This window comes from Rhinopithecus bieti, unplaced genomic scaffold (genome assembly GCF_001698545.2).
Source record: "Rhinopithecus bieti isolate Rb0 unplaced genomic scaffold, ASM169854v2 scaffold_9976, whole genome shotgun sequence".
Taxonomy (NCBI): domain Eukaryota; kingdom Metazoa; phylum Chordata; class Mammalia; order Primates; family Cercopithecidae; genus Rhinopithecus; species Rhinopithecus bieti.
This window is the reverse complement of record NW_016806761.1, coordinates 113,891-124,659: the sequence shown is the minus strand read 5'-3', so window position 1 is coordinate 124,659 and position 10,769 is coordinate 113,891. Positions and strand designations below refer to the sequence as shown.

The window sequence follows — 10,769 nt, the reverse complement described above, 5'->3', positions numbered from 1 at the left end:
GCATTAACCCAAGTTTATAGAAATTTGATTCTTCACAAAAGATCCTTCATATAGTTTTCTTTTTGCAGGGAGACAGCCTAATTAAAATGATACAGTTGACCAGTTCTCAGTTTACATTCACCTTCTTGCATAAGTAGCGTGTAATGACTTTAACCAATCTGGGTTGTAGAAAGATATTCTATAGAAGGCAGTTACCCAGGCCTAGTACCTGCATCTTGGAGGGCTTGAGTGTTTACCATACTGACTTTCAGATAGTGTTCTCAGGGGCACAGTCTGCATTTTCTCTTTAGATTTGGGATGCTCTTACTTGCCCTGATCCATCCTTTCAAACACCTGCCCCACTCCATAATAATGATAACACTTTTACCAATGAAGCCAACGCTTTCTCATTAGGCTTGTAGATTGTGTCTAATTGCATGTGGTCTCTAACATTTCTAAAGATAGAAATAAATATAAGCATTACCTTCATACATTTTAGATATAATGCAAAAACACAAACATTCTCAAAGCCAAGGGAAATGTAGTAAGGACAAATAAAAGATGCAGCGTTTACCCCCAGTTTTATCTGAAATATGGGAATAGTCACTGGAAAAGGCCTGAAGGTCTTGGTGAACCCCAGATTTTATATATAAATTTTTACGGTGGAACTGTTTTTTAAAAGCTATGTCAATACAGAAATGTATGAAGAGACATAGAACTTAGCCTGTATATATTCTTCCTCTTTTCTCCAACATTAATCAAACTATTATTTGGGGGTATCAAGTAGAGCTTTACAAGCAAAATGGGGAGAAATGGAGAAACAGGAATGAAAGTAGGTACAGGGCTTAGTAACTAGTTTGGGTGAACTGACTTTAACAAGCACGCTTTCAACAATACTGGGGAAGCCCAGAGGTCATTGAGCAGGCACGTGAGGGTCATCATGAGGGATCAGAGATGATGGGAGAGCTCAGAAGGTTAAGCCTGGAGATGGAGGTGGGTTACACTGCAGTGAGAAAAGACAAATACCAAGATAACTAAACAGAGATAAAATAAAGTCAGCAGGAATAAATAGGGACTAATAGGATAGATGAATATATGAGGGGGAGTTTATTAAGGAATATTGACTCATATATTCATCTATCCTATTAGTTTTGTCTCTTTAGAGAACCCTGACTAATACAAGCCCTCTTAAATATATTATCTTATTTAAGCCTCAGGACAATCCTGAGAAGTAAATAACAATGACCATACTTTAAGGATGAGGAAATCCTATTCTAGAGGCTGAGGAGAGTTGAGTACTTTGGCTTGAGGTGCCACAGAAGCTAGGCAGCAGAGCTGGGATTTAAATCCAGGCAATCTGACGTGATGCTAAGCCGCCTCTACCAGGTATCCCACTGTCCAGGCATCTTTCAACTTTCTTTGTAGCATTAGAAGCCCCACCTTTTTTTCCCCCAAAGGAAGATTTACACAGAACCTTAAGACAAATACCCAATCAAAATGGAGTTTCTTTGGCAAATAAATACACAAGGAAGAAGTGTTCAAAGCCAGCCCCCACCACCTGAAGCGACACTGAGGAATCCTAAGGTCCCCTGGAACTCAGTTTGTAAACCAGAAGTCTAGTCCAAATCCCTCATTTTATGGAAAAAGAAGAACCGAGGCTGAGAGCAGTACTGTGGCTCAGCCACGTTACTACTTTGTGGCTGGTTGTAGATTTGAACCCAGTTTTTCCCCAAGGTGTCTTGAAAGAGTTAGGAACCTCAGCTTCACCTTTCAGGTAGCCTCTGGCCTGCAATGTGCTTAAAACCATTCAAAGCTGTTTCCTACCTGTCTGTTGTTCTGAAAAAGCAGAACTGAACTTGGGCAACCTTGTATCCTTGAATCTAAATTATCATTATCCCTCCCAAATTAATATTTAAAAAATACACCTGTGGCAGACATTACCAGTTGTCACCCAAATGGTGTTCTCCTCTTCCTCCACAGAAATACAACTTTTAGTTGGACACTAGAACACCCATGGAAAACTCCATCTCTCAGCTGTTTATGACCAGCGGGATGCATGTAGAATTGATGTGTACAACTGCAGGATCAGGTCTGGAAAAAGAGGGGCATGTCCTGCCTTTCATCCTTTTTTCCTTCCTTCTGGCTAAACTGCAGGCACAATGGGAGCCATTCTGAGTCATGCCAATGAGGACAATATCTCAGGAAAAGCGAACAACAAGATAGAAGGAGCCTGGGTCCCCAAGGCTATGGAACTGCTGTGCCACGGTGGACTGCTTGTCCTGCAGTGTTATATGAGAAGGAAGTAAATTTCTGGATTGTTTAAACAACTAATATTCAGGCTGCAGCTTCTACCACAACTTAGACAGAAGAGGGCATGTGCACTGGACCCCTTCATCAGGAAGCCCTGGATCTCCCATACAAACAATTATGAAAGAACGTGGCCAGGAGCGGTGGCTCACACCTGTAATCCCAGCACTTTGGGAGGCTGAGGCGGGAGGATCACTTGAGGTCAGGAGTTCGAGACCAGCCTGGCCAACATGGTGAAACCCCATCTCTACTAAAAATACAAAAATTAGCCGAGCGTGGTGGTGCACACCCTGTAATCCCAGCTACTTGGGAGGCTGAGGCAGGAGAATTGCTTGAACCCAGGAGGTGGAGGTTGCAGTGAACCGAGATCGTGCCACTGCACTCCAGCCTGGCGACAGAGCAAGACTCTGTCGAAAAAAAAAAAAAGAAAGAAAGAAAGGAAAGAAAGAAAGAAAGAAAGAAAGAGAGAGAGAGAAAGAGAGAGAGAGAGAGAAGGAAGGAAGGAAGGAAGGAAGGAAGGAAGGAAGGAAGGAAGGAAGGAGAGAAAGAGAAAGAAAGAAAGAAAGAAAGAAAGAAAGAAAGAAAGAAAGAAAGAAAGAAAGAAAGAAAGAAAGAAAGAAAGAAAGAAAGAAAGAAAGAAAGAGACGAACGCACGGGCATCCAGTTGCTCAGGACCCAGTCCTGGGCACCAACACAGCACGAGCGAGTGGGCACCTGAACATCCGCTTATGTGACTAACGGCCAGCCTCCAGGAAAACATTTCTCCACATCTCTTGCCCTAGTCCACAAAACAAAAGGCTACTGTGTCCAAGTGTTGTGAAAGATTGGGGATTGTGACATCGCCAACATCAGGGACAGACTCAGAGTGCAGGGAGAATCTGAGCAGTGCCAGCCCTTAAGTATTGACTCATCAACTCCTCCCTCAGAGACCAGCAATGTAACAGATTCCTGAATAAGCAAGAAGTATTGCTTCTCAGAAGGGAAGAATCCTCATTTTCTTGATTCTATTCATCTTCCAGTTCTTGATTCTACCAGTACCATGTGATAACCACAAGAGTTACATATGAAAGTTATGGAATAGTTTGCAGTATTAAACAATCTGTAAACTTTAAATACATACACATCTAGATAGGTCTAGAGATAACATGTGTGATACATGAAACTGATTTTAAAATTTTAATTTTGTGGGTATGTAGTAGGTGTATATATTTATGAGGTGTATAGGATATTTTGATACAGGTGAAACTGATCCTTTACATTGGCAACTACATATACTTGAAAAGTTACAGTTAAAATAGTTTTATTTTATAAAATAATGATTCAAATAAGTGTTTTAAAATTAAGTAACAATTTCAACCTTATTTAAATTTTAATTTAAAGTTTGGTATTATTCATGTGCTTTGATCTTAAATTTGAGATATTTTAAATACTGTTTAAAACTTTTAAAAAACATTAATTTAGAATGTTTTAATTTTGATTTATTAGTTTAAATCTACATTTTGATGGTAATTCATTCAAATGTGACACACATTTAACTTTTTATTCTTTCAGGTCCTTACTGACAATTGAACACTAGTTATATTAAACAACATTAATTAAGGATTATTCTGAAATGAAGGCAGGAAAATTTGCTATAGAATATATAATTTATGAATTATATGTATATCTGATTGTTTCATCCAAACATTGTCCATTAGCAGAATACCCAACAGACATAATAATAAATTCTATTACCTTTAACATTTTGCCAACTTTCAATGACATCAAGACCATAGCTTTCCACATGTCATTTTAAAGGTATATTGTCAATACAGTTGAATAGAATACATTAAACAGTAATTTATAACTTTTAATTATTTAGACATGGTATTTCATTCATTTGGCTTCTTGCCCTGAGCTATACAAATGTTAGAAAAGGGGCTGATTTAGGGTCTGTCTTAGGGCAATTAAACTTATGTCCTAAACAATGCAATGCTCTGCTTTACTTCTTCTTTTTTTTTTTTTTGACCCTAAACCATCTTTTATTGCGCACTTCAGCCGTGAGACTGGGGCCAGCCGGCGCACCCTAGACCTAGTATTGCAGGTTGGCTTTCTTCTTGGCCTGCACCTCCAGTATGCCTTCCATGTAGTCCTCATGGGTGAGCTCCGTGGCACCCCTGCACAGTGAGATCATGCCCACCTCCACACACACAGCCTTGCACTAAGCCCCGTTGAAATCATCTGTGCAGTGGGCCAGCTCCTCGTAGTTTACGTCAGGACTGACGTTCATGTTTCGGGAGTGGATCTGCATGATTCTGGCCCGGGCCTCCTCGTTGGGCATTGGGAACTCGATCCTGCTGTCCAGGCGCCCCGAGCAGAACAGGGCAGGGTCCAGAATGTCCACCCTGTTTGTGGCTGCAATTACCTTAACTTGGGTGTTGGGCTGGAAGCCATCCAGCTGGTTCAGAAGCTTCAGCATTGTCCTCTGCACCTCCCGGTCCCCAGCCTTCTCACTGTCAAAGCGCTTGGTGCTGATGGCATCCAACTCATCAATGAAGATGATAGAGGGTGCTTTCTCCTTGGCCAGGGCAAAGGCGTCCCAGACTAGCTTGGCACCATCTCCAATGAACATCTGCACAGCTGGGGGCCAGCCAGCTTTAGGAAGGTGGCCTTAGTCTGTGTGGCCCAGGCCCAGGCCAGGAGGGTCTTCCCTGTCCCTGGGGGCCCATACATCAGCACCCCTTTTGGAGGTTGGATCCCCAAGTTCTCAAACTTTTCCTTGTGGTTCATTGGCAAGACAATGGCCTCCACCAGCTCTTGGATCTGCTTGTCCAAACCCCCAATGTCATTGTATTGCTCCGTGGGCCTCTCGTCCACCTCCATGGCCTTCACTTGCGAGTCATACTCTGTTGGTAGCGTCTCCAGGATCAGATAGGAGTCTTTGTTCACACCCACCAGGTCTCCTGGCTTTAGCTTTTCAGCATCACCAACCCAATCACAGGAAGGAAGTACGTCTGTCGTCTAGAGGTTTTGATCACAGCACACTTGCCCTTCCTCTGGGGGTCCAGGTCAATATGGGCATCATCCTCCTCTTGGTCATTACTGTCAACATCTAGGAGCTCGATGATGTTGCAGACAAGGTACGGCAGGGTCTTGTTCACTCTGATTTTCTCACTGTTCTCTTTGATCTTGTCCTTCATGGCTTGGAGCTCATGGGTGACTCTCAACACTTCACTCTTCATGATCTTGATCTCACTGTCCAGTATCTGTGTGTGTGAGATGATCTCCCCTGTGGACATCTTGAGCACCTCCTCCCCAATTCCATCTTGCTTGGCCTCATCCCACACGGTTGCCATCTTCTCCTGCCGAGTCACTTGCTTTACTTCTTAGATAAGTCAGAGCCCACAATAGTATAAAAGTAAAATGCTAATTGAAATCATAAAAATAATTCATTGGTTATTATTCTACAACCTATGTATGGTGTATATAAGACTTACAGTCTCTGTAGGACTATGTGTCACACAAGGGTTGTTTTGACACAATCAATGTTTGCATATAAGTGCATGTATTAGTTACCTATTGCTTTGTAACAAATCACTATAAATTTAGCAGCTTAAAACAACACATATTAATGATATCCCAGTTTCTGTGGGTAAGGAGTGTAGACACAATTTAGTTGGGTCCTCTGCTCAGGGGTCACAAGGCTTCAATCAAAGTGTCAAATGGGCTGCATTCTCATCTGGAGGCTTGACTGGGGAAGAATCCAAGCTCATTCAGGTTGTTGGCAGAATTTATTTCCCGGCAGTTGTAGGATTTAGGGACCCAGCTTCTTACTGACTACTGGCTGGAGGCTACTCAGGTCTTAGAGGCCACACACAGCTTCCTGTCATGTGGCTCTCTTCACAGGCCCTCTCACACATGGCTGCATGCTTTTTCAAAGCCAACAAGAGACACTCTCTCCTGTCTGCTAAGACAGAGTCTTCTATAACATAACATGATCATAGGAGTGACATCCCATTACTTTTGCCATCTTCTATTGGTTAGATGCACAGGATCTGCCATTATCAAGGGAGAGGATTATACAGGGGGGTTATAAAGGGGTTATATTCATTGTGGGTCACCTTAGGATGTGTTTGCCACAGTGTGTTTTCTAATGTCCTGTAAGGATGAAAAAGTCTTGAAAAAGTTCTCACCTACCTAGAGAAGCAAGTTGGCAGACACGATTTTAAGAGATTCATCCAGGGCTTTATGTTTCTCTGGCTATAGGGTTCCACACCAGGAACTCTGCAGAAACTGGCATTGTTGTTTGCCAAAGATCTTTATAACCTTTCTAAGTATCTAATCAAATAACTCAAGATGGTAACCTGTCACTCTCTTCTTTCTGTCTAGTTAGAAGATTCTAGGTGTACTACTCATGCCCTTAGAGAAGACATTTCACAATGTTTAAGGGTTGTAGGCTATGAATTCAGCAATAATTTCCTGCTGGCTCCATGACTGCAAGGTGCTATAGGATGTACACAGAAGATGACCCCAATCCTGTCTTCTTAGAATTTGCATCCCTGTTGGCAAGAAAAAACAAGAAAAATGTCCAAGAATGCAATTCTGCTCTAATGTCATCCCTTCCACGCTGAGCCCTCCAGTCACAAATTCCTCCTCTCAGCATGCACATAAATATACAGCCTCTTGTTCTATGCCCTCACAAGTCCTGTTTGATTATGCACCTGAGATCTTTCTCTCCCACTATACTGGGAGTTCCCTGAGGGTAGGGGTGACATACTCATATCTATATGTCCAAGACCTAGAATCATCCCTGACACAAAGCCATTGCTTATGATAGGTTTAGATGAATGGATGTATGGATGGCTGGATATATGGATTATAGCAAAAGAGCCGTGAAACGGAAAATATTGTAGGACTCCAGGTGTAAAACCTTGTTCAAGTCATAACACTTCTCTGAACTTGTATCCAGTTTCTCCATTAGTAAAAATGAAATTGTACAATATTCAGCAAAAGATCCAGATATAAATGAGTATTCTCTTCTAAAATCCATATAATATAAAATTCAAGATCAGACAAAACTAATCTAAGGTCAGAATGGGAGAGTGAAAAGAGCTTCCTAGGAGGGAGCCTAAAGAAGTCTTCCAGGGTACTGGAAATAGTCTATGACCTTATCTGGTCACATAGTGTAAGCATGTGAAAACTCTGTCAAGCTATGCATTTCAGGTTCTTGAGGTTTGCTTTATGTAACTCATACTTTGATCTTTAAAGATTATGGAGTGTGCCTGAGGGCTCTGTGTAAAGAACACAGCCCCATTCCTGCATAAAGAGTCAGTATTCTGATCAGGAAAAGTGATGTCAATGGTGTGATCATCTCAAAGAATCCAGCAAGCATCAGAGTATTTCTCAGTTGTTTAATCCAATGTTCCTGCATCTTGCTGACGTAGGCAGGTGACTCCAGAGGAATGTTTTCATTTCCTCTGGGCCACTTTATCTTTCTCTGCAAACCCTGAAGATCAACTGCTGCGTCATTAAATGACTCCCTGAAGCCTTCCTTGAGGCCAGGGAACAATGTTCCCACTGTTAGAGAGATGGGCAGCTCTCCCATGGGATCATATCTGCAAGGTTACATTCTGGTCTGGGTCTAGATAAGGAGCTCAGCGACACCTTCTAGCAAAAGGTCAGCTGTGCTCACTCATTTGGTGGAGGCCTGTCAAGATGCACCCAGGGCTGCTCCTAAGGTAATTTCTCTGTTGCAGATTTTCTGCAGCCATGAACAAGTAACTTCTGAATGTTCTCTTGATATCTCCACCTTAATTTTTTAAAATGTGAGAAGTTGCACATTATTGGATGCGCATGGAAGCCTCTAGAGATGGCAGAATAAAATAGCTTTTCTAAACACACATGCTTTTGGAGAAATAGTGTCTCCAAGTGAGTATATTGGATGTTGGTAAGAAACAATTACTCCAAGTCATGTGATTGTGCTCCCTTTCCTGAACTCAAACTCTACCTGAACCTACCCAAATTTGAGACATTTTGTCATGTAAGCAAGAACCTGCTCTTTGCTTGTTGGGTTCATGTCACTCATATAAGAAGACTGTCAGTTCATTCACAGCCAGTCCATGCCTCAAGCATGTCCTTCTTCTCCGCAGTCCCTGGCCCAGGGCTGGGCACACCCTCCCTCTATGATCATTCAATAGTTGGTGACTTAAGTACATGTCCAAATCTGGTAGTTCTATAGTTCAAGCATAGAAAAGCAGCCCTCACCAAGAACTGTCCTTTGCACTAGACAAGTACTGGGAGAAATAACATATTAGTCCTCAAGATGCTCACTGTCAAGTGGAGAGAGAGGAGAAGGAGAGGAGAACTTGATAAGCTACATCTTTTTACTGTGATAGAAGCCCAGGAGAGCAGGTAAACGGGAGTATCATTCGTTCCCTGCACACCATCTGTTCAGTCTTTGTTTTATCAATAAAGACATGGCAGCAGAAGAATGATTACCATTTATGGAGCTCTTGTCTCTCAGCCCTGAACAACCCCTTCTAGTCTCTGTTCAGTTATATTGGGCTAGAAATCAGAAAATGTACAAATCACAGTGCTCCTTGATGACTGGCTCTGTGTTAGTTTCTGCCAACAGGGGGCACTGGAGGGAGGATGCAAGGCAGGAGGAGGGTTGCTCCTGTAGCTCATCCAGTGGTGGCTCTTCACCTTGGCATTGAACTTGGTTCTGGTTTCCCATTTTCCCACACTCCCAGAACCAGCCTCACCATACCCCTCAGAGGTACCAGCAGTCTCTGGGCAGTACCCTGTTCTCCAAGGTCTGAGCCTCTGCTCTGGGAGGCCCTCCTCCAAGGACCTAAGATGCCAACAGCAGCCAAGTGATGGTCCCTCCTCTGAAGGCTGAGGTATGGTTCTGTGAGCCCCACTTCTCCAAGCTTCTGTCCTCTGTTCCCTTGGCCTTGGGGGTGGTGGCTGCTTCCTGTGGTTATATCTCTATGTTACCTCAGGGTAGGCCTCCCATGCCTGTTTAATCAACTCCCTCCTTAAACTCTGCTAAAATAAATGGTGTGGTTCTGGTCTTCTAACCATGACTCTGGTTGGTACAGAAGGGAGGTGATGAGATTGTAGACAAGTTAATTCACCTCTTGCAAAATTCCATTTTCTTTTTCTGCAAAAATGGGTATAATAACAGTAGCCATGTCATATGGTTGTGAGAAGGAATTATTGGAGTGATGTTGGTAAAGTCCTATCTGTACTACTTGGCACATAGTATTTGGCAGAATGGGAACCAGGATCTAGGCTTCATGATCCAAGATCTTAATTTTTCTGTCAGATATATCCACCATATCTATAGACCGATATGACCAAAGGGAGTGCAGCATAGCAAACGAGTGGGCCTTAGAGCCAAAGTGTCTGGATTCAAATCCTGCCTCCACCATTTACTACCTATGTGACCTATGGCAAGTTACTTAACCTCTCTGTGCCTTGGTTTTCCCATGGTAAAATGGTGGTAGCAGAACCTGTCATAGGGATATTAATACAATATCAACCACTTAGAATAGTACAAATATTTCTAATTTTCTGCCTTCTGGGAACATAGCATTGCACTTAGAACAGCACCTAGCATGTAGAAGAACAGTACCTGACATCATCATCATCATCATCAAGAATCGATTGTGGCAAAGTAGAAGTGCAGTTCTCGTCACAAACACCTGCATTTAAATCGCCTTGACTGCATGAGCCTCTTCTTGACTGAGTGTCCTGACAAGTCACTTTACCTACATGAGCCTCAGTTTCCCCAGCCCAATAAGAAGACATATCTCACAGGTTGGAGGGGTAAACATAATACAGCATGCAAAATGGGCAGTATAATGTCTGGCAAGCAAGTGCTTGATAAAAAGCATCTGCTGCTGTGACTAATTTCATCAAATCTGATGGCCCCCAAAATCTCTTTTTTGGATCATTGGTCCATGCATGAAGTAAGTTTAGAACAAGGATAATACTTTGAGTTGTCATTGTAAAAAAAGGGAAGTGGATCTGTATCTTAAAGGTTTCCCAAACTGAAGGATGACACTCTTAGATGATAAACAACAAGAATTTTATTTATTTATTTATTTATTTATTTATTATTATACTTTAAGTTCTAGGGTACATGTGCATAACGTGCGGGTTTGTTACATATGTATACTTGTGCCATGTTGGTGTGCTGCACCCATCAACTCGTCAGCACCCATCAACTCGTTATTTACATCAGGTATAACTCCCAATGCAATCTCTCCCCCCTCCCCCTCCCCCGATAGGCCCCAGTGTGTGATGTTCCCCTTCCCAAGTCCAAGTGATCTCATTGTTCAGTTTCCACCTATGAGTGAGAACATGTGGTGTTTGGTTTTCTGTTCTTGCGATAGTTTGCTGAGAATGATGGTTTCCAGCTGCATCCATGTCCCTACAAAGGACACAAACTCATCCTTTTTTATGGCTGCATAGTATTCCATGGTGCACATGTGCCA

At 42.5% G+C, this 10,769-nt stretch overlaps 1 protein-coding gene and 1 pseudogene across 7 annotated transcripts in view; both read right to left on the bottom strand.

Annotated features, from left to right (window-relative positions):
• MAPK4 (mitogen-activated protein kinase 4) overlaps nt 1–10,769 on the bottom strand; it is a 178,710-nt gene that overhangs the window by 117,183 nt on the left and 50,758 nt on the right. The window contains exon 1 of one of the 6 annotated variants that reach the window (XM_017877538.1): nt 6,463–6,508. The exons of the other annotated variants lie outside the window; for them this stretch is intronic. The gene's annotated coding sequence lies outside the window, so the exon portion shown is untranslated. Of the gene's footprint in view, nt 1–6,462; nt 6,509–10,769 lie in introns of those variants that run through there. 6 annotated transcript variants of the gene reach the window in all.
• LOC108533132 (26S protease regulatory subunit 6A pseudogene) lies at nt 3,799–6,546 on the bottom strand (annotated as a pseudogene). Its single transcript, XR_001886666.1, has 2 exons — nt 6,463–6,546; nt 3,799–5,691 (listed from the first exon to the last, which is right to left on the bottom strand). The product of XR_001886666.1 is annotated as a 26S protease regulatory subunit 6A pseudogene (transcript).